This window comes from Rhipicephalus sanguineus, chromosome 10 (assembly GCF_013339695.2).
Source record: "Rhipicephalus sanguineus isolate Rsan-2018 chromosome 10, BIME_Rsan_1.4, whole genome shotgun sequence".
Taxonomy (NCBI): domain Eukaryota; kingdom Metazoa; phylum Arthropoda; class Arachnida; order Ixodida; family Ixodidae; genus Rhipicephalus; species Rhipicephalus sanguineus.
Window position 1 is genome coordinate 49,739,745 of NC_051185.1, and position 24,419 is coordinate 49,764,163.

Sequence of the window (24,419 nt, forward strand, 5' to 3'; positions counted from 1 at the left end):
CTGCGCTTGAGAAGGATGTTCCGATGCGTGTTCCGGCACGGGATCGTCCTTGGGGAAACGCAGCAACGGAAAGAAGCTCGAACTCAACGGCATCGCCTTTAACCAACGTATTTTTCGAGCGTTTCTGTAAAGCTGCATCATGGAACGTATCGATGTGCCCCAAGTTTTCCCGCAGAGGAAGCGCATTATGTGAACTATGGAAATTAGTCTTCTCTTCAAGTAAACGCTGTTTCTGGGATTTTTACGTTACAGCTTGCCGATGCTGGCCAATACATGCAAGACGAACATCCGCACCCTCCAAAGTTTGCAAGGCCAGGCACTACGCACGTGCTTAGGATTACCACGCTGCACCTCCACGCACGGGACAATTACGATCGCAAGAGAGCATCCGATTCCAACATACGTCACTACTGACAATTTAAGAGCTCACATTAGACATCTCTGCCGAGTTCCCGGTCACCATATTGCTGCGTTGCCACTTCAGAGACCGCAAGCCATGTTTTCAAAGATTGTTTCGACTCATAGAGAATGCCTTCCGTCGGGCTTTACTCCAGCAGCAAGACCACTGTCGCCTCCGTGGTGCCTACAACAACCACAGGTACGCCTCACAATTCCGGGAATAACGAAGAAGAGCCGTCATTCGACAGTGGCTCTACGACAGGCGACATTGTCACTACTCAACGAGGAGTATGGCCAAAGGACACACATTTATACCGATGGATCAGTCTTAGCCGACAGCTCCACAGGTGCTGTTGTTATTCCGGCCTGCCAAGTGACTGTCAAGTTCAGGGTGTCACACGGGACGACATCAACAGCAGCGGAGCTTGCCGCCTTACGTGCTGCTATCCTTTATATCGCGGAAGCCCAGCCTCAAAAGTGGGCTGTCTTTTGCGACTCTAAGGCATCCCTTCAGAGTCTGCAATCAGCATTACGACGAAGGGTGCACGAGCAGTTAGTGAACGAAATGAGAGAAGCTCTTCACCAAGCTTTATCGAAGGGACATGACGTTGTGTTCCAATGGCTGCCGGGACATTGTGGTATTGTGGGTAACAACCTCGCTGATGATGCTGCTCGGTCCGCTCACGAGGATGCCCAGACAACCCCAATACCCTTGTCGAGGACAGACGCTGCAAAGGGTCTACGCTCGTTCGCTGACACCATGACGCAAACTTGGTTGAGTGACCCCAGTGTCTGGAACCGTCGCCTGCATGAACTAGACCCATCGAGGAAGCTCCAAGTTCCATCGCACCTCTCCCGCCGTGATGCAACTTTACTGTGCCGCCTGTGGTTAGGAGTAGCCTTCACGAAGGCGTACTCTTTTCGCATAGGAATGGCAGACACCTCAAAATGTGACTCGTGCAATAGCAACGAAACGATAGAACATCTACTGTGTTTCTGTGGACGTTTTGTGAACGAACGAAACGTTCTGCGCGATGCGCTGAACAAGTTAGACGACAGACCGTTTTCCGAAGAGAAGATCCTCGGATCGTGGCCCTACGCATCGCAGGCCAGCAAAGCGACGCGAGCATTACTGCTGTTTTTTAAAATCGACCGGCTTAAACGACCGCTTGTAGGCATTCAATGGACAGGTGCATATGTACCCTGACAGTGCCTTCTTCCCTCTTCTTTCTTTCTTTTAATCCCTTCATCCCTTCCCCCCAGCGTAGGGTAGCAAACCGGACGCGCGTCTGGTTAACCTCCCTGCCTTTCCTTCATTTCCTTCCTCCTCCTCCTCCTCGAGCGTTTCCCATTCGACCGAACGCAATAGCAGGATCGCACACTGACGTGGTGCTGTTCGAAGGCCCCACGTTTTCGACACGTGTTTCGAGAGACGGGTGTCTTTGTGTGTGTGCTCGTTGCGGTTTGTCAGTGCACTGTCTGTTTGTTGGACGCGCGTTGTTGAACGTGTCAGACTCTCCCGTCCGTGGAAGGAGCTGTTGAAGAACGACGCCTCGGAGCTGACAAGATGTTCTGGTACAAAGAATAAGAGGAAGTAAAGAAGAAACAACGGAAGCTTGTCTTTAGGGGGCGCGCCATAGACTGTCGCGGTTTTAAGTGTGCGGAGGTTACGAAAGATTTACGCGATGGGGACACGGGGCGTTTACGACGGTTCATGTCTTCGCGGGTCCACCGGAAGGTGCGAAGAAGCACAGTTGTGGTTTTCGGGCGACGATCGTGGGAGAGCTTTTTTTTTTTTCTCTTCCCTGCTCAGTGGAGGCTTCCTTTTTAGAAGTCTGCTTTCGTAAACCGCCTGGGGGAAAGCAGGTTACCTCTAAAACAAGCTTTCTGACGTAAAAAAAAAAAGCAAGAAGAACGCGAGGATTCCTTGTTTATAGTGCGGGAGCTATATGGTACAGCCGCGCTCAATATGACTTGCAACACGGGAGCGGGTAGTTTAACAAGCTCCAAGTTCACCCATGGCCTACACTAGCCCTTATTTCCACAACGAAATGATGTTCTCTCATTTGTAGATGATCCCAAACAAGAAAATATTATTTAGTTACGGTAATAAGGGTGGGTTGAAGCCATGCGCAATCTTTAAACTAGTGAGGCCACGCGCCCCCGTGTTGCAAGTTATATTGAGCGCGGCTGTACATTTGGCCGCAATGGTTCACGTTCTAAATAGCTGTCCATATAAGTGTCGCCCCGCTGTTCGTTCTATTGCGCAACAGCCGGCGCCATTGTGCTACCTTCACGATCTTATGTGAAAGTTTTGTAGAGGCGCGGCCATCTTGTTTTTACAGCGGATCCGTGAAGCCTTTTGTTATGCCGTGCGGCGACACCAGAAAACTATCCACATCATCATGAACCGGAATGCGCTCCCTTCGTTTTCTTCTTCATCTTCTTCATCTTCGTCGTCTTCTGCTTCGCTCCGAGAGCACGTGCACCGATTGCTCCGGCGTGGCATGCAATACATCTTATGAGCGGGAGAGGGAGTACAGAGATAGAGAGAGAAAAATAGAGAGAAAGAGAAATAGAGAGAAATGAAAGAAAGAGAAAGATTTAAGGCGAGGAGACGAGTACAGAGAGAGAGAAATAGAGAGAGAGAGAAAGGGAAGAAAATGCGAGAAAGATGAAAAGGCAGAAAACGAAATAGAGAGAGAAACAGACACAAAAAAAGAGATAGAAGAAAGAGAGCAAGCATAGCCATGTATAGCATAGTGTAGTATAGCATTGCATAGTATAGCATAGCATATAGCATAGCACAGTATAGCATAGCATAGCATAGCATAGTATAGCATAGTGTAGCATAGCATAGTATCGTATAGCATAGCATAGTATAGCATAGCATACTATAGTATAGTATAGTATAACAACGTATAGTATAGTATTATTAGGTATAGTATAGCAAAGGATGGGAAAGAGAAGTGAGGGTGAGCATGAAGGAATGGAGAAGGGGTATGCCACCAGATCCGCTGCTTCCTGTCTTCGCACAACTAGTGCGTAGCTGCCCGATTTCTTTTTTTTTTCAGGTTTAAGCATTTGTCGAAATTAGGTGAATTCTCGTGATTTGTGCGAACTAGGCGGAAAACAGGTACTTCTGCTGAAATCTTTGTTCACTTCGAGGCTATACATCTACCCAGTCTTCCGTCATCCTGATGATTATAAGATGATGAGGCTGACTAGGATTCGACTAAATGCTGTACTCAACTAAGCTTTTTTTTTAAGCTGTCACCTCATAAAGAATACGTTGTTTTGCTGCAGAAGATTGACTCGTACCTCATTGATCAGCCTGGCTTCGTAGTTGCTTATATATACAAGCTAGGTGTATGTAATAAAACCGCGCTGCTACAGCGCGGACTGTATTGATGAATTTTTTCAAAAGTAATATTTAATGGGGGGATTGACTTTCTTTGGACCCGGCGGGGTGGTCTAGTGGTCAAGGTGCTCGACTGCTGACCCGAAGGTCGCGAGATTCGAATCCCGGCCGCGGCGGCCACATTTCTATGGAGGCGAAATGCTAGAGCGCTGTGTACTTAGATTTGGGTGCGCGTTAAAGAACCCTAGATGGCCAAAATTTCCGGAGCCCTCCGGTACGGCGTCTCTCATAATCATATCGTGGTTTCGGGACGTAAAACCCCAACAGTTGTTATGATTTTCTTTGGTAAGTGTCGCTGGTAATTTACCTTTTCCGCCATTCAATTGAAACGCCCCGTCTAGTGATTATGGCGCTCGACTGCTGACCCGCAGGTCGCGGGATCGAATCCCGGCCGCGGCGGCTGCATTTTCGATGGAGGCGAAAATGTTTGAGGCCCGTGTACTTAGCTTTAGGTGCACGTTAAAGAACCCCAGGTGGTCGAAATTTCCGGAGCCCTCCACTACGGCGTCTCTCATAACCATATGGTGGTTTTAGGACGTTAAACCCCAGATATTATTATTATTATTATTCAATTGAAACAAAGGCAGGTGCAGTGTGGCAAAGCACATTTGTAAATTTTCTCCTCGACTTGTAAATTTTCTCCGCCTATTTTCTCCTCGATCGATTCTCTTCATCTCTTATTAAAACGAGGAATTCATGGACACGTCTCTTTCTCTCCCCTTCCCCTCTCCATCTATTTCTCTCTCTCTCTCTCTCTCAAGCGAAGAACAGCGGCGTATTGAGGCCGCGCTCGGTGGCACGTGAGGGCCTGTTTTTTTCACGTGACTGCGCCCGTGCATTCGCGCAGGCAAACCAGGTTGCCTTACTTAGACGCTATTCGCCTTGGCTTATCGGGGTCGGCTGCAGCGCGCTCTTAAACGTCGACTCCTACGCTTCTTTCAATATATACGTGTGTCCTCTTGTTTCGCTTTATTGGCTCCGGCCTAAGCAGGCGTCGAGCAAATCGCCCGAAGCCGCAGGCATCGAAGGCTTCCCCCCATTTTTATCGCCATTTTATGCACCGCAAACGAGCGCTGAACGATATATTCTACCGAAAAAACGGCGTTAGTACCACAGAAAAGAATCAAGAGTGCATAGGTAAAGCAGGGAGGCATAGGCTTGGGAAATGTTTGAACGCTTTCTTTCTTTCTTTCTTTCTTTCTTTCTTTCTTTCTTTCTTTCTTTCTTTCTTTCTTTCTTTCTTTCTTTCTTTCTTTCTTTCTTTCTTTCTTTCTTTCTTTCTTTCTTTCTTTCTTTCTTTCTTTCTTGTAACAGCGCATGATGTACTAGTAGACGGCGTAAATGAGCGAGAGATAGCGACAGAAAGAAGAGAGAAAGGTTGAAAGGTCAGTATGGCGTCGATCTGATGAGACTATGGCTTGTCTCTTGTCTCGTCTGCGTTCGGCTCGTCTCGTCTTCTTTGCTCGAAGCGGAGTAGAGGACGCGACCCGAAAGAGGCTTACTGCGGTCTCTTTCTCCCCTGAAGGTCAATCTACACATCATGGGGGTCAACCGAACCGATGCCATCGGGGTCACCTTTCACGTGTATGGCTTTTATAGGCGCACACAAGGTTGGGATGTGTCAATATACAATTCCCGTGCTGCGGCTCTCTACCTTAGGCGGCGTCCCCGACATGCAAATGCCAGCCTATATTCTTATTTGTTATTCAAGCGAAGCGCGTTATGGGTTAAGGATTTCGGTGGCGGCGGCGGCGTCGTACACCAAAAAACCCGGCGCCCGCGAGTGTACAGACATGTGGCCCTCTAAGGTGCGTCGGTCGCACGCGTATTTGTACGCGCCGTTTTACAATCTCTAGTTGGAAATAAGGATTGATTGATTGATTGATTGATTGATTGATTGATTGGTTGATTGATTGATTGATTGATTGATTGATTGATTGATTGATTGATTGATTGATTGATTGATTGATTGATTGATTGATTGATTGATTGATTGATTGATTGATTGATTGATTGATTGATTGACGCTCTCTCGATCGGGGGCTTGCCGGCGATCAGCCGCTTCTGATATGGCAAATTGATCTTTTATCGAGGTGACTTACCACATCACGTCACCACACCTCATTGTTGCCTGGATATGAAGCACGAGGAGGAAGGTCCGGTTCTCGGCGTGCACGAAGGAAACAATTAGCAGGGAGCACTGTGCGATGCCGTAGAAATATATAGCGCCGCGGACGCCGATATAAAAAAAAACGAGTTATTTGGGACGCTGTTTTAAAGCGACATCGAAGAGAGCCGCTGCCGGCAATAAATCTTTAGCAGCTTTTATTAACCAATGCCATTGTTAATATCGTTTCAGGAGCACGACCAATGCCCGGAGTCACGCGGGCAACAACGAACTCCTCTTAACTCCTTCGTCATTACGCGGATATAGTGTGCACAGTGTCATGCTGTCTCCCATACGGCAATGAAGTTAAAATGGAGTTTTTCGCGGAGCGTGTTCGGTGAACTCAGCTGACGGCGGAAGGGAGTAGTGTCATCCCCAGTAAGCTGTAATTACAAAAAAAAAAAAAAGAAAACACTCTACTATTTCTGAATGGCTGCAGTGAGAGGAATAACTATGTTAACGGTGTTTTATTTTCATGGTACATTCATAAAGTGTACTTACTTAATCTATTCACGCCCGCCAGAGTGCAGCTACTCTCTATACCAGTGCTTCACTACTCCTCGGTGGTCGCCATTTTGAATTAGTTCATCGGTACGCGACGCTGTGGCTGTCATATTCGAGTTCAGTGAGAATATGAGAGCAAGGCTTATTTCTATCCTCAGCTGTTACACATACAAATCAATTTCAGTGTAGCTATGCGTATTGAGTGGTCATCACGCTGAGTCATCTGAGGCAGTCTCCCAGGCTCCAGCAATCTCCATTTCATGTAGCTTTATGTACTGGTGATTACATTTAAGTTTGATATTGAAAGATTAGATGAGCATTGCGAGAAATCACTCTGGCTTTGCAACCGAGAAAAAATAGTGCAAAGGCAGCGATCTCGATTGCCTACGAAAAGCAAACTGAAGCGTTTCTCTGTAAAGCATGTTTTTTCGCATAGTGGCTGTTTATGCAGTGAAGCAACCTCTCAACTGCTGAGCAATTCCCCCCTCCCCCCCCTTTTTTTTGTTACTGCACGCGTTTTAAAAACAGCACTCCTATTCGGCAATTAAAGTATTTAAATATGACTAATTTTCACACCACTTGGGACGAAAGTGTGTGAACTCACCGGAGGTTGCGTATGTAGCTATAAACTTTCGCGTAGACACGTGGGTCACTAACGTGCGCGAAACGGAAGCTACACGTCTACAGCGACTCGACGTCTGTATCACCTCGCCAATTAAAAATTTAATGAAGATAGGTGCGTTTTGCCTGCTAAAATTGCGGTATCATTTTGAGGCCCAACGTAGTGAGGGGCTTCTCATTAACTTTTACCTGCTGGGGTGCCTTAACGTGCTCCTAAACGTAAGTGCAACGGTGTTTCTGCATTTCGCAGCCGTGGCCGGGAGTCAAAACGGCAGCCATCCAGCATCACGACACTATAGCCCACTCGCCAACTTCGGCGAATCACATTGGAAATCAAAGCCGCCAAACACGCGCCATTCAAGGAAGCCGTTCACGTAGCCGTTCTACTAAAGAGGTGCTCGCTCTACCGAGTAAAAACAGCTCCCAAGCAAAATTTTTGCTTAATAAGGACAAACGTAAGGCTAATGGCGATGAAATTCTAATTAGAGGCCAATCGTTTCTAATAGTTTCTAGCTAATGTGCACCTATTCATTTTCGAACTCTTGAACTAAATGAACCCCCCCCCCCCCCACCTCTTACCCTCCCCTCTCTAGCTTTCTTTTCAGAGCTTTGTCTAGTGGCGAAATCACACAGAACGGACACAGTGTGCCCCTACTTACGTAAAACACGAAAGAAGTAGAATACAGATTAGAGACGAAGAGAGAGAGAGAGAGAGACCGGCTTGTTGAAAAGCTTAAACGCGTAGCACAAAATCGGGGGAACGTGTGATGTGAAAGAGCGGGGGAAAGAAGGGAGCGCTTGCAAGCGTAGTAGTAACGGGAGTCTTGCGTAGTGGGGGCAACGTAGACACTTTGAAAGCTTGCGAAACATGCGTTTTTGCGGACATTCCCAAAAGCGAGGCGGGGTGGCGAGGGGAGGAATAAGGGTCTTAACCTTTCTCCTTTGTCTTTCTTTCTCTCTCTCTTTCGCTCTCTACATGTGCTTATCTGACCATCTCCTTCTTTTCGCATTCGGGAAAGGATCGTTGTTGTATCCCATGGGCGCCCAGACCAGCAGCGCCGCGCTGCAGGCGTTCGTAGTACAACGTTGGCGGCGCGGCGGCATCGGCGTCGTTGCCGCTTGCCTCGCCACCGGCTCCCACTTCAATTTTTCTTTTTTCCTTCACCTCTCTCGCTTGTTGAGAAGGAGGGCGCTTTTGCGCTGGGCGTCGGTGCAGGCTTTGGACGTTGTTTATTCCTCGCGGCGTAGCGCTCGCCTGCTCGCTCACTAGAGGCGCGCGGTGCCTTATTACCACCGCCCCTTCTTTTTATACTACCCTCCTCATCTCTCTATTCGCTCTCTCACTCTCTCTCAAACTTCGCCGCAACCGCCGCCGTCGCAGCGCGCTTAACGGCAGCATTTGGCTGGAACGGAAAAAAAGCAACGACGCCGTCGATTGGTCGCCTCAAAAGCGGCGCTTCGTTGTTGGGGGGGAGAGGGAGAAAAGGGGACGCGTCGTTCTCATTGGTCCGCGACGGCCATCTTGTTTTGTTCGGAGGCGTCGCGATTGGCGGAATCAAAAAAAGAAAGAAGCTGACGCGGTGCTCCCGAAGGGCCTCTTGTTTCTCATTTTTGTTGATCGCCTCCAACCCCCCTCCCCCCTTTTCTTGAACTCTCTCCCTCTAAATTTCCTCTTTGCATTCCTCGTACCCGTCAGCAATACCCGCACACGACCGCGACTTTATTTTCATCGACGCGTTGTTGCCATTGTTTTGTTTTCGTCACCCTTAAGGGTAGAAATTTCTTTGTAGGAGGTGCTTTCTTCTTTTTTTTTTTCGTACCTTTCGCGCGTCGCCCCTATTTATTCGGCACGGCATTTCGATTGGATCTTCGAGAAGCACACGGCACGCCTCGGTTTATTTGCATAACACGTCCTGTCGTGGAGAAACGGAGCAGTTCTCGCGACCTTACCGTTCAACTTAACCTGTCGTCGTCCCCTTCGCGGTTATCTTTCCTTTGCTTCGATTATCTTATCGCTCCGTGCGCTAACGTTCGTTCAACTGCTTGTCAGGAACGTATAAGGTGTCTAAATTCAATCTTTTGTGGCTCGCGGTGAAATAAATTGGTCTTTATTCAGCACAAAGCTCGTCGTATGGATGGCGTATTCTGGCTCTTCAAGCGGAGTTCTATTGCCTCACAAATTGGCTTTGTAGGAGTTGCCTAAAAAAAAGGAAAAGCCGGTGCCCACGGGTGTACAAAAATGCGAGTGTACACACGTGAGACCCTTGAGTAGGGTTGCTAGAGTGGGTAGGGTGGCTAGAATTCTAGCCACCCTACCTCAAATGCGCGCCGGTCACACGCGTTACTTGTATGCGCCATTTTTCAATAATTGATGCTCTCCCGATCGTGGGCTTGTCGGCGCTCAACCGTTTCTGACATGGCAGTCTGATCTTTTATCGAGGTCATTCGTCTTTTCTCGTTTCCGCGTTTTATTGTTGCCTGGATATGAACGCGCGACCGTCGTTGTTGCCTGTAACAACTGAAGTGTTGCGCCGCTGAGCACATTAATGAAGGTCTGATTTCCATTGGAGGAAAGACAAAGTTAACAGGGAGCACGGCGCAATGCGATAGAAAGTAAGAGAGAAGTTCCGCATTTTTTCCCGATAGGACAAGAACTTCTCTTTTTTTTCTTTTCTTGCTTTTTTATTTTTATAGCGAAGCTTTATATGGCTAAGGGATTTGTCCGTTTGTTTATGTGCAAAAACCTGCAGGGCACGTATGCGCTGCACAAATTGCGCAAACCCCACTACTCACCCCATGGTTTACTAAAAATGAAGAACGGAACACACCCCGGCGGCGAACGCCAATTAAATATCGTGCACGAAACGCCAAGCGGATACGGCTAGCCAGTCAGGACGACGCATGTCGCGGCAAAAAGACGCATGCTGCTCAAATGTAAAACTTTAAAGTAGCATACGCTAAATTCAAAAGGGTCTGTTTGGGCAGACATTTCGCATTTAGTTAGAGGGTGCGCGATCGGTTACGATTCGAAGATGTCTGTCACCTCTGTGTCCTGCTCTAAACAGCTTCGCTGGTCATCAACCTTCACAGAATGGAATGGCTGGCCAGTTTTTTATATTATTATTATTTCGCTCTTTCAGTTAGTAATCGGGAAGAAGGTATGCAAATAATAGCCAGAATCGTTCGTTGGGTGATTCTTAGCAAATTCGCATTGCCTCCAAGAAAGAGTGCGCATCTATTCCTATTTCATCCATGAAAGGCGCTCTGTCGCTTATAAACATTGATTGATTGATTGATTGATTGATTGATTGATTGATTGATTGATTGATTGATTGATTGATTGATTGATTGATTGATTGATTGATTGATTGAACGAGTCAAACTTGTAGTCCCGTGTTAGCGCCGCCTATAGGCAGCAGAGGCGTAGCCAAGGGGGGCGGGGGGTTGGGGGGGGGGGTTCAACCCTCCCCCTTCGGAAGTTTTCAATTTTGCGTGCGTATATATACACACACACATACAAACCCACGCACGAACATACATATAGTTGGACCGCCCCCCCCCCCCCCCCCCCCCCCCGATAAAATTTCTGGCTACGCATCTGATAGGCAGCGCGCACATGGTATTTCACTGTGTGTGACTAATATTACTGGTAATGATTTGCTTGACTGGCCGATTGCATTACGTGCCAGCAATTAACGTGTGAACGGTCTTGCATGCCCTTTCAAACAAACTTACAGGTGAAGTAATACAGTGCACAACGAGTTTTCCTCGGTCTTGAATATTTATCTCTCTTTCTTTCTTTCTTTCTTTCTTTCTCAGTGAAACGCCACCCAGAGCTTCGCAATGGCTGAGGACTGGCCCTTTGCATCGCTGACGTAAGAAGGTGAGCCCAGCATTAATTATTTTCTGGCTGTTGTGCAATACGTTCTAGACTGATGTGAAGAAAATGAAAAGAAACAAAAAAAAGTAACATTACTTATCGTACAGTAATGCTTTTCTAATATAAATCTTAGCGAATTAATTATTTTGTTCACACTGGGCGCACATAATTTGCCCACGCCAGGTGCTTAGCGCTTCTTGGTCGTAATTTTTGGCCCTTGCGCAAAAAAAAAAAAAAAAACGCTGCATTAATAAATCGGTGATCATCTCCAAATAGTGTTGTTACGTTTGCAGGTCCCAAACTGCAGCAATTAAGTCGTCGAAGATCGTATCGTAATAATTCAATCCTCCATTTTGGTGCGAATCAATTTTTCATATACGCCGATCGTATCAAACATGGACGTTCTCGAATCATACGTGTCTGTAAAGAAGCACTGCACGAAAAAATTTCGGGGCAATAAAAAAAAAAACACATTATGAAAGCTCCGAATTTTTTATACCGCGAATTTTTGAAGCTCCGCTGTGCAGTATCTCATTTGAGCTTGGCTTTGCACCTAATGCGGAAACTACCACTCCGGGTTCTTGATATACCGCCTATAGCGGCAGTCCCAATGACACACTGTTCGTCCTTTCTATGTTCTGTTGTGTGATAAGCTCAGTGGGGCGACAGCACTGCTTTTTCCGCACTTGTACTTCCCCTCAGGACGACCAGCCGAATGCATAGCGCCCATATGCACTGAGATACGTGCTGAGAACATACGCTCGATCAGTGCTGCATGCACCATCACTGTCACCATAGAAACCCACTTGTTTCTTCCGAGAATTGATAAAATCCACGTGTGCCGCACTGTCGCGATTTCGCCGAGATGTTTCAAGTGTCGCTATGAAGTATTGGCTTAGATAAGAGTTTTGTCTGTACGATCGCCGACTTGAACCACCTTTCCATTATGCTGTCAACTGTCCCTGAAGTCCAAAGTTGCAACCTACTTATCTTTCATACCGATAGCTTTCGTCACGTGTTGTTTATCTATCGCCTATTCACTGTCGCGCAACACTGTCCTTCCTATAGTGTTCGCCGTGCTTTGCGCTTTGTACAGCTTAACACATATTTAGGCGACGCATCCAAGGCACGTGCTCAAGTGGGGGAGATAACCTTGGCGTTTCGCGACCGTCGATACTGTTGCTGCAGCGTGTATCTGCTCGGCACTGGGGCCGAGTGATAAATCTAAATAAATGACCGCTTGAACAAGTCACTGAGATGTGTGATGTTATAATTAATGCACTGATGTTATATGATGATTATACTGACTTGGCTATAATTATTGCACTGGACAAAGCCAATTCTGACGATGAACCTCAATGTATAAAATTTTAACAATGAAGGTGCGTGATGTTATACTTAAGACGGTTGTTATGCTACGGCTGAAAAGCTGAGTACTAGTACTAGTGTACTGTTCTTTGACTACGATTAGCCACTAATTATAAAATGTTCACATTTGTAAAACCCCGCTCCTTGTGTAATGCCTCAATGAAGGTTATTGAAGGAAATAAGAGTACAGTGATGTTATGCGATGGTTATACTTAATGAGCTGGGCAGAGACGAAACTGAAATTGACCTTTGTCTTGAACATTTTGCTCGGGGCTTGTACACTTTTCGTAATAGTTCGACTGACTAAGTTGAACGCTTTAGCAGACACGTTCTGCTTTGGGGTACTTGCGTTGAACAACGTTAAGGACATACGCGATAACATCGACCCGAACCCTGGCAGAAGCAGTGAAAGCCCGCGGGAAAAGATGCGTTCATCCCCAAGTGTTCAGTTTAGCAAGCTAAACTAAAATGATATGGGAAAAAAATGGAATAGGAACAGTTATGCAAATATTTTCCACTTAGAAGAACCTACGTGAAACGAGGTTTTGCGTGTATTCACTGACCGCCGTTAGGCCACTGTAAAAGCCTGAAAAGACATCGACTGCCTTGCCTGCTGCAGTCGGGACTGTGATCTCTCAAGCAGTTATCACTCTGTCTAGAACATTATAGATAACTTCTTGTTTCCTTAGTTATGTCAATGTGTGCGTGTATTGCCGTTTAAATTACGTTACAATCCATGACGTTTTCGTTACATATAGTAAATAGCATTAACTAGTATTACTAGCGCTCGAAAATGGCTCCTCCCTCTCTGCTCGTTCTGATATGACCGCTGTGTACAGCTACACACAATCATAACATCCACCGTTCTTGCTAACACGCAAGCGGTCCATGCTGCCACCGCCCATGGTTGCTACCAGCGCCTAATCGGAGGCGCCTCCCATATTTCGAGGGGCCACTGACACTGGTGGACGTGCCGAGCACGTAAAATTTTGTTGACGCTGGGCAACCAATCAGAAAAATGTACTTTCCAAGGCTTGTATACTAACCAGGAGTACATTATTAATGCGGGTCTGCTGGCGAAGCGTATAAAACGCTCTCACGAAACTCCACAGGAATACATGACCGTTAAAACATGTACCCATGTGCCCAACACCACGCGGACTGTACCGCGGCACAGTTGCCAAGGTTATCCGGAAATTTCCGCGTAAGGGAGTTAATATCTATAAAAAAACACCGATGGGGGTGTAGCATCCCACTTCGCATACTAAAAGGTGTGAACGCTTTTTGATGGCGAAGCCTGCCTCGCTACGGTGCGTCCTGAACCTGTCATTCTTCTTTGCCGTGCTCTAGCAGTCGTTTGTCTCTCTCGGTGTCAAACGCCAGTGCAGCGATAAAGAGAAAAGCTGATTAAAAGTCAGCGAGAAAGAGAGAGAGAGAGAGCTCACGGAGTAATGAGTACGCGACTGAAAACAAAAGAACGCCGAGGGAAACGTCCGAGTAGCGAACCGTTCAGCCGTGACGTCACGGTTCAGACAAAATCGGGAGGCAAAAGGGGTGAGCACGGCGAAGGTATAAATAGAACGGTATAAAAAGCTTGAGTGCGCTTTAAAATATAAAATAAATGAACGGAAAGGAAAGTGGCAACGGAATACTGTCCCGGATAAAAGGTTTAAAGAAAGAAAGAAAGAAAGAAAGAAAGAAAGAAAGAAAGAAAGAAAGAAAGAAAGAAAGAAAGAAAGAAAGAAAGAAAGAAAGAAAGAAAGAAAGAAAGAAAGAAAGAAAGAAAGAAAGAAAGAAAGAAAGAAAGAAAGAAAGAAAGAAAGAAAGAAAGAAATGGGGAAGGCGGGGCTAAGAGAGGTGCAATGGGAAACATTTCAACCATTCCTCGCAACACAAGAGGGTGGGGGGAGAGGTGGTTGAGTCTCACCTGACAGAAGTAATATAACTTGTCCCGAGCTCACGTCTTAAGATGTAGCGTCTCACTCTGAGAAAAAGAAAGAAAGAGGCCCGAGCAAAATCGAAAGGGCGTGGGGAAAGAAAGGTTTCTGTAGGGAAAGGAGCAAGGAGGCGATCTTATAGCCCCTGCATTTATCCACGGTTTACCCTTCTCTCGCCCCTATAGCTGCTCTTATTGCAACCCTTCTCTCTCTCTTTCTCCCGGAATTCGGGAGGCAACAACAATTCGGGACTGCCGCCGTCGCGCAGTCAAGTGGCGGCGTACGCGAAGTGCGCTTCGTTGACGTCCTACGACTGAATGTCCACGCTTCGTTCGCCACCCTACGCTCCTGCACCACCCTATGGTCTTTCCATCTTCGCAAACATCTGTGAATTCACCTGTCTACTTGAAGACTCCCTGCGGGAACTGATGATCTCTCGTTTTGTGGCTTATTGTTCGACGAAGTGAATGAAACATCGGTGACGGTGACCGCGACATCACGGAAAGGTTGACCAACATCACGACGGGGACGGACGCCTAAAGTCACACGGCTCGACCATGTCACAAGTGCCAAGGTACACACTTTGGTCTGCAATGGGACTTTCGTGTGCAGCGTTTGGTTCTGTTGTGTTGCGGCTTCCGCGTCTGACACTGTGCTCCGAAGAAATGACTGCAGAATGTCTCGGTTGTGCGCCTTACGCGTTCTCCGCAAAGTGCGTCACCCTACGCTCTATAGACACCGACGATTAAGCGCGAAATCTATTCCGAGAAGCCACTCTTCATGCGGCAAACGCATTTCGACTCCTTTAATTTGACGCACAAGTCGAGGTGATCGTCCCGGGCATTATGTACAGGACCAGTGTTGCCACTAAAACGCACGGATCATTAATCTATCTGCCTATTAGTCAAATGCAGTCGGGCACAGTAAATCAGCATCGATAAAATGCTCATTTTCCGCGTGTCTTGTGAACCGCGCGGCAGTTCGACGATGCGTCGCTCTAAGGTGAAGAAAAGATCGTCCCGTAGCTTCGTCGACTCAATTAACGCCAGAAACCGTGAGGCCCTCCTGCCGTAATTAACGAGTAAAAATGAAGCGCGCTGGTGACTTATCCTCTGTTTACGAAGCCGGACTTTACTGCGCGATATCGAAAGTTGTTTCTAAACCAAGGACTAAGTGTGACTATGATTTCCCGTGTGTTACTGGACGCCAGAACTGTGACTCGACTAACGGACAGCGCGTGTGTTCCTCACGGGACTTCTACCATGCCGCAGGTTGTTCGCCGATTGGTGGCAGTCGCTTCAGGTGGGTCACGTGACGTCCTCTTTATACTGCAAGAACGTGCTATAGCGTTCGTGAGTGCCAGACGCGTCATCTGAGGACCACCTCCTCTTTGTTTGTTTGTTTGTCCTCCTCGTTTGCTTGTTTGTTGGTCTTTCGTGTTTCAAGAGAAAAGTGTGCCGCGGTTAAAATTAGGAATTTATCGACGGCCGATCGAGATAAGTTGACGTCAGGAAGTGTGCGTTCCTAGCCCTCAGAAGCGTGATTATCAAAGCTATAGTTTTGTTAACTATTAAATATTTCAGAGCATATCGGGAACGCCGTCAATTCTCACAGTACGTCAGCACTTAAGCAGGAATGTTGGCATTAGCACCGGATTTGAAATATATATTAGTTCGATTTCTCTTTATTTAAATATATTACAGTTATTTGTGCGCATGTGGAAGCTGTATCTATAAACCCATTTTGGGTAATAATACGCCTGTGAAAATTGTGTAATTCGGGTTAAACCCAGCACTTCCGGCCGTGCTATAAGTACGACTCTTTAATTGAACTCAATCTAAGTGGACCATTTTATGCAACCAAATAGAAGACTTAGGAGCACTCCACCGTTTTTCGACACTCGACTAAACAATTTCAAGAGTTGTGTGGCGTGGTCTTTCCGCCACAGGGAAGTTAAATATTCAAAATTTATTGGGATTTAATGACCAATTTGGATTGTGCAGTTAACTTTTACCGAGAAACGTGCATTCCGCGCATTCTGTACGCTATTGTGTTCACGTTCTCTAAAGCTCAACGCAAAACAACGAACTTCAAATACATTATTAGAATTGTCGGGCTTGTAAGAGCGTTACGATGCAGAAAACAAAGAGCCCATTTTCAGAAGCACTGTAAATAGAGCTCTTACGTGCACTCGTTGCACTCCGATCTAGGCCGCACATGCGAAACAAAGCTCAATTTATCGACACCAGCGTGAATTTCGTGCTGTCACAGCCATAATCATAATTTAGAAGGCGCGCGAAATTCATCAGATAACGTTTGTGGAATTTCTTCGAATCTTCCACAGACTGACGATGGAGTCATAAGGTCGTAATCATCGATTTATTTTAAAAATGATAATAACAATAATATGATAATATTATCTGAGGTTTAACGTCCCAAAACCAGGATATGATTATGAGGGATACCGTAGTGGATGGCTCCGGAAATTTCGACCACCTGGGGTTCTTTAACGTCCATCTAAATCTAGGTACACGGGCCTCAAACTTTTAAAAATGAAGAAGGATGCACAAAATTTTATCGTGTGAGGCACGAAACAAACTACTGTGATATGCCGTAATTTTTCCGGCCTCCTTGCCGCAATTTGAAAATTTTCCCACTATATATATTGGACTTGTTAAATCGCCACGGCTTGCCTCATAATGATGGCCCGTTTCTGACGCGTTATACCTATAATGCATTTTTTTTCTTGTTATTCTTGTCAAAGTACGAACACGTTAGAGCTGTAATGCTCAACCTTTTCCATTCAACGTCTCTGGAATATCGGAGCTTGAAATATGTGCCGAAACATCGATTTTAGCTGGTCTCTTATTTTAAAGAAAGCAAACTTGAATGTACTAAAAAAAAAAAAGAACTGATTTCGCATTCGCGACCTCATATCGTGCGAGCAGCGGTGCTGGCATTTTTTTAGGATTGTGCGAATGATCGAAAATATCCAGTATAGAATCGAATGATATCCTATTCGAATGCGATTTCGCATCGAACTGTTGCTATTTGTAGGTGCGAATATTACAAACAATTAAATGCACCAATTAGGTGCAAATTAAGTGCAATTAAGTGCATTATTACAAAAAATTAAGTAGCAAATCGGCGCACAATTATCATGAGGTCCTTCCCGAGCATAGTTCGGCAGAAAAATTGGAGCTCACTCAGGCTCACTCAAGTGATTTTGCTCTGAGGGCTCACTCGGACTCAGACTCACCAAAATTTTCCTCAACCGGACTCACTCCGACCGTCAGACTCACTAAACTTTTTCTTAACCGAACTCACTCAGACTCAAACTCACCAGTATCTTACTCAGGCAGACTCACTCAGACTCAGACTCACGGCTTCACCTGAGTCTGAGTGAGCCTGAGTGAGTTGACTCATGAGTCCTTTGGTGTAAAATTAGCTTTTTCAATCTTGGTGTCAATCCTCTTTAATGCCAATATCTCACATAATCGGTACTCTAGGATACGCCTTTTGACCTTGTACCTTCAAATACGAATTGTCATCATATATCATATATGTCATCATTATCATAGATCAATCCAGTAGGGACATTTTTATGAAATACGTGACTCACACAATATATTTATATCAAGAACTTCCCATGAAAGAGTTTGCGGGCGAAGGTCATGGCACCCCTCCTCCTAACTCACGCCTCTGATCAATAAATATTGAGGTAGCGCATGAATGCTAGTGTGCTGATATATGTGAAATATACTTGAGTATAAACATAAGCCGATATGAGGCTGTTAGTAATGCTGAAGGTAAGTAAGTGCATAGGACCATAAGTCGGCAACAAAAGGTGGAGCTCCCTCGGACTCTCTCAAGATATATATTTCGCGCTTTGGGCTCACTCGGACTCAGACTCGATCATCAATATTTTCCTCAACGGGACTCACTCGGACTCGGACTCACTAAGATTTTCTTCAAGTGGACTCACTCGGACTCGAACTCACCAAAATATTATTCACGCGGACTCACTCAGACTCAGACTCACGGCCCGATCTGAGTTTGAGTCTGAGTGAGTCGACTCATGAGTGAGTTTGCCAACCTATGTTCCCGAGTTTAATACTTAACGAAACTCTTTGCAGGACGAGTAAGGTCTTGGTTTGCTGAATCAGAATAAGGTTAGAGTGTGAATACGACAGTTGTGTTCTGATGTTGAATAAAATTCTGGGCTTACGTGGAAACCGCTGTAGGTACGTTTAAACACGCCATGGTGGCGGAGTCCGGAACAATTCTCGATCAGCTCGGTTTCTTTGACGTTAACCTAAGCACAGGAACATTTCTTGCATTGCGTTACGTGGCCGGAAATCGAACCCGTGTCCTCGAGCTAAGCAGCGCAACGTCGTAGCCTGTAGTCATCATCATCACTGCAACCAATAGCCTTTAAGCTAGGAAATTATGCATAAGTGTGCACGAGCATCTCGTTCCCTAGCCAACGGCTAATTGCGAGCTGTTTCGTATCTATTCCTTCTTTTTTCTTTCTTTTTTTAGTTTGCTGTGCAGAAGCAATTGCGCCTACACGATTTCTTTCTTCAAAGCGCTTCTGCCCCAAGACTTTATAACGCCGTAAGCAAGGAGCCTGATATAAACAGAGAAAGCGCTGCGTTGCGTCGCATCGCACAAAAAGACAAGCCTTTGCAAAATGAGCGAAAACAGCTTTCGAAAGCCTGTCGTCTTTGCTTCGACCTTTTGAAAAACAAGCCTTCTAGTTTAGTGAATAGACATAACCTGACGTCCTTGTTTCTTTCTTTCTCCTTCTTTTTTATCCTGTCTGCAATGTTTTCGCACTCCGTTACAGTCGGCCACGTTTTGTCGAACACAGCCAGCCCTTTCGGCTAGCTACAGCATACAAGCTATAACCTTGTGCTCAATCTTTTCCTGGGTGTCTCTTTCTCATATTTTTCTTAAGGCGCCGTTACTATATATATTTTTTAAAGACTCGTTTTCCAGAAAGCAGGTGCAACGCATCAAAGCCTCTGACAACAGATGCGAGCATATAGTGTAGCCGGCCGACTTGTTTACAATGTCTGGCGTCGGGCCGGAGACAGGCAAGGCAAACCAGGCCTGTTACGTGTTCTCGTTCCTGAATGCCCCGGATGTGTTCTGTAATACATCGCCTTCGCCGCTATTCTATTGTCGCTTGCGGTGGCGCCTTGTTTTTGAATACATTATTCGAATAACCTCCAGAACGGACAACAGGTTTTTTTAGTGTGTGTTATTTTCTTCTGCCTATTATAAGCACCGTTGTCCACTTCGAGGCTGGTACGGATTGAGACAAACGAGATACTACGAATGCGGAAGCATACCATTGTATATTGATATCTTGCGAATGACGTCATGATCGCAGCTTGTTAAATTACTGGAAGTTTAACATGGCGGCTATGATGACCTAAAGGCAACGTCGTCACGTTGAGGTTAACCTGCTTTAACGTGAAAACGAGGATTGCTTATCGGCACTAAAACTAAAACGACATAGACTAGGCCGAATGAAGCATGCCGTATGACGGCGTCGGACTGCTGATAACGTTAACGCGATATCACAAACTTCGCGTCCCTCCATGCCATGGTACTCCAACATAGCGGTTTCAGTGACGTCAACGCAAGCCATCTATATACTGTAGCGAATGGCCTAATCGTTAAACTATGAAGTCGCCGCAAAGCTTGTACACGGAAGAACATGAGAACAAGGAGGAGGACGAGGAAGAGCGAAGGAAGAAGAAGCAAGGATGTCGACCAGGTGCGCATCCGGTCTGCTACCCTACCCTGATGAAAAGTGATTAAGGGATTCGAACAAGACCGACATGAGGCATACAGCAGATGCGTTTCACCTTGCGGTGCATGATGCAGTGGAGGCTTCTTCGGAACTAAAGCAAATCACCGCTGCGAGATTTATTTCGCTTATTGGGACGTAATTTTTGCATCATAACGAAGAAACGATCAAACTGCGTAAATCGCCGCTTATCAGGACTGAAATGATACCAACTCTGCCGAATGTCATAATCAAGTGATTATATGTATTTATAACAGTGCAGGTTAGTTTTCATATGTGAAACAGCATCACGGTCTAGGATTATTGACATCGCACGTAGGGCTAACAGCGCTACGTGCAGTGGTGCACATTTCTTGATCAACGTCGCTGTCTGTACATGCTGTCATCTCTACAAGTGCACCCGGCGCTTTTCTTGTTAGTAGTCAGAAAAAATGTGAATAGGCAGAAAATAAAGTAGGACACAGGGAATGTTAATTACTGCGTTTAAATGAAATGCGGAAATAACCAGGCAGAATAAGATGAAGAGAGATATAGTCACATCACTGCTGTCGATATGGACGTTTAACCATTACGCAAACTGGGGCGCTACTGTATATTTAATATATATCTAGCGAAAACTCCCGCAACGTATACCACATCTCAACCACTTCGTAGCGGTCATTGTCTACGAAGACTTCTGGACGACGCAGTGTATATTCCAAAGCAGCAGCGCTCTTTCTTCGCTTCTTTTCTCGGATGATGTCTTTGACCTATATAGCCATTTCTGCAAACGTTACCAAAATAAAAAATAATAAGATGCACAAACGTGACCTAAGCTTTCCAAGCAGACTAGCGAAAGATATATAACGAAACAACACTTTACGAACACCTGTTTTTTTCGCTTCGAGTCAGGTTATGTTGACTAGCATTGTATTCCGTTCTTTTTCCTGTTCTTGAACATCTGGTCAAATCTGCTTTGATTTTGAAGCCAACTGTAAAACATACGTGCTTCTTATGCGCGATAGTTCCGAGCGTTTTGTTTTTAATGGTTCTTAGTTTTCTGCGTTTTTGTGCTGCCGCTGCTCGCCCCTTTGTCGTTTCGCCATCACCTGTTGTTATTTACTGTTCGCATCCATGTGCAGCTTTTTTTTATTTTTTCGCTGGCCAGCAAGCGCCGTCGGCTCGTTTTGTTGTGCATGCAGACGCATCCTCTCTGCAACGTGTCGTGTTTGCATTGTGCATAGCAGCGCTTTGCTGCCCGTACACTTCGCTGAATGTGGCTTAGGCGATTTACGTATTGCCAGAGGAAATTCGTTTGTCTGTAGACTGTGCACCACGTCTGAACTCTGCAAGGAATCCCGATAACATCGAATCAAGCTCGCTTCAGAGAAAACTGAGGGTCTCACGTAAGGCCATCGTCGATTGGTAAGGACAATATCTCTATCTTATATCATGGTTAACACCGCAACCACGCTATCCCAGCGCCTTCTGTTAAGTTTGTTCCTCAGAACCAGACGTATTCTGACACTGCTTTGAACAGAGTAATGCATACTAACTGCACATGTAATAGATAAAACTTACGTGTTCGCACGTTTATGTGGTATTGTTTTGCTGACGCCTCATTAGGCTCCGCTACAGGTTAGCGTGTTGAAGAACGTCGCATTGCTGGATAGATTAGCAATAAATTATGTAATGCACACATTCTGTCGCGGGTATCCTCCTAAAAACAGTTGTGGCAATTTAAGCGTGATCGCCGTAACGCTTGAGGAATGGCTAACTGAAACCAATTAGGGGAACCTTTCTGCAGAATGTCTACAGACCTAGAACTTGGTAGCCCGCAGATAAGTGCGCGGGCAAATGAAGAAACCAAGATGCGCGTAACGACATGAAAGTTGCGAATCTTTCGAGGCCTAACCTTCAATAGAGTAAGGTAGCTGACTGGGCTCGTTGGTTGCTTATACTGATGATAAAAAGCGTGAAAAAACACGGCAACTAAAAGCGGACACACTGGACAAGCGCTGCCTTTAATAACATCAATTAGTGTAACTGTCTCCTAATAGTTTACTGTCTTCTTAACTATCAGAGTGAAAGGAGGCTCAGGCTGACGTAGTCGAACGGGCGACTATCAACTTACGCAGTTGATTTTATGTGGCCTATTAGAATAGCTTGTTGCTATATTGATCAACCAGTTTGCAATGTGAAGTCAGACAAAGAACATTCTTTTTTTTTCTCGCCTGAAATCCTACGAAAAGCTGGAGATCTGATACGTTAGAACTTACGTCAGAGCCGTACGTCTGAAATGCAGTAGTGGTCTTTCAGTGGGCTCTGAAACAGCTGGAAGTACTGTTTTGGAGGCGCCACATTAAATCCAAGGCTTAGTGCGAGCTGATATATCCTCATTGCTATTGCAACGTTCTATAGAAGCATTTGGCTCCCCTAGCCACCTATCTCATAAGTGTGAGAGCTCACGTGTAAAAGAAGAAAAATGAAAGAGAGAGAGAAGGATACAAGGAGAACGTTTTACGTGCACGAAAATTGTCTTTTTCGGTGCAGCTGCTGCAACGCTCCGTGTACAGCTCGACAACCATTGATACACATCATTTATAGCTTATTCTTACGCGTCTTGTCACGTGACCGTGCACTCAGCATTTTGTTTATTCCTTATTTACACGTTCGATAATATCGGAACCACTTAAACCATTTAGGGCCAGCTCTCTTTCCACGTTCCTGCTTCATTCATCGGGCAACCGGTTTTTACTGAAATATTGAGTTGCCGTCTTCTTTTAGCTCTTTCAGCGCGCAGCCCACCGACATGATGCGACAGTTAATATCCCGCCAAACAAAAGCGAAACCGGCAGCTGCCGCTTCGCGGAAGCTATTTTTGGTCCCTGTTTGGAGGGTTCGACTTTGTTTAGGCGAACTCATTGCCGACACTTAACAAAGAAAAGGTTCCGCCCCTGACGTTAGTATTATGGGAGAAGGCGGACGAACTCTGTAAATATCAACAAGACTACGCCACCGGTAAGGAACCGTTATGATCTGCGTGCTCCCGACCGGTTTTCGACTTGCTGGACAACCTTGTTGTTGTTTCGCTCTCCTTCTTTTCTATCGGCGCTGTTGTATTCACCCTAATATTGCCCCTCTCTTTTGTTATTGACTGAGAAGAGCAGTGTCTCATAGGCGCCAAAGCGCGTAACGTTATAAATATATACGTCGAAGCCTATTGTTGCTGGGTCATCGCGCTATGTGCCCGCCGATTTCGGACCCCGGGCGCGGATGCTTGGTTGGTGCTGTTTTGAGTCTCGCCCCTCCACTTTTGAATAGAAGGGATTCCGGTTTTCGGGTGCTTTACGCGTTCGGGAGTCTTTATTTTTGCTAAAATTATAAACTAAATGTGTGTACGGTAGTCCACTTCGAAACCGTGGTTCGTGTAATCTGATAATCCCCAGTTGGTCGATGTTTAGAGGCACCACAACTTCATTTTTGACAGCACAAACTGCTAAGAAATAACAACAGCAGCTGATTTTGGTGGTGATGTTGTACGCCACTGCCGGTGTCCGTCTTGGCAATCACGCACGCGGAGAAACACGAAACACGGGGTTCGAGCCGGAATCATGGCCACGCACTCCGCGTGGCAGTCAAGTATCCGACAACAGAGCGACGCCAGTGCTTGAAATTTGTTCGGAAAAAGGCCCTATACAGGCGCCATGTCGGTGGAGGGTCGAGTCAGTTTAACCGATGTAATAATGCGTGGTAGAAGCGCAGGTAATGCTTGGTAAATACGCCAGAAATAAAAGAAAACTGATATAACATTTTTAGAATAACAAAGAGCTGATCTAGTTTGTATTCATTCTGAAATTTTAATGTTGTTTTTACGGCTGCTAATAAGCTAGGTAAGATTTGTGCCGCTCTGCAGAGGAAAAATGAGCGAGTAATATACAAGAAGCGGACCGACATTTGTTTCGTAAAACACACCAACCAAATTTACTCATTGTCGTACAGCGGCCGCTTCAATAGGTAGGACAGACGGGCCGCTGTTGTAACCAGAGATTATCGGAACGTAAGAGGTCGCTAACCGGAGGCTCACCTTCTAACAATTCTTTACATTTTCGAGAGTGTAAGTGCACGCCAAAATTCGATGAATGCGCAGTGCTGCACCGGCGCAGGAATGAAGAAACGCGTCTAATGATTGAGGCATGGCATAACGATAATAGTGGTAGCGCATGCATGAGCCAACCGTCGATTTACTTGCATAAAGATGAAATCAAATGCCCTAACAGTTATCTTTCACGGATTGTGCCGGATTTCACGCGTGCCGGATT

General features: G+C 45.9%; 1 protein-coding gene and 1 long non-coding RNA gene across 2 annotated transcripts in view; one reads left to right on the forward strand and one right to left on the reverse strand.

The window, feature by feature from the left end:
* LOC125760008 (uncharacterized) overlaps positions 1-24,419 on the reverse strand; it is a 230,353-nt gene that overhangs the window by 54,864 nt on the left and 151,070 nt on the right. The gene's annotated exons all lie outside the window — the stretch shown is intronic.
* Positions 1-24,419, forward strand: part of LOC119371838 (forkhead box protein P2) — a 476,643-nt gene that overhangs the window by 46,316 nt on the left and 405,908 nt on the right. The window contains exon 2 of the mRNA XM_037642296.2: positions 10,932-10,995. The gene's annotated coding sequence lies outside the window, so the exon portion shown is untranslated. The remainder of the gene's footprint in view (positions 1-10,931; positions 10,996-24,419) is intronic.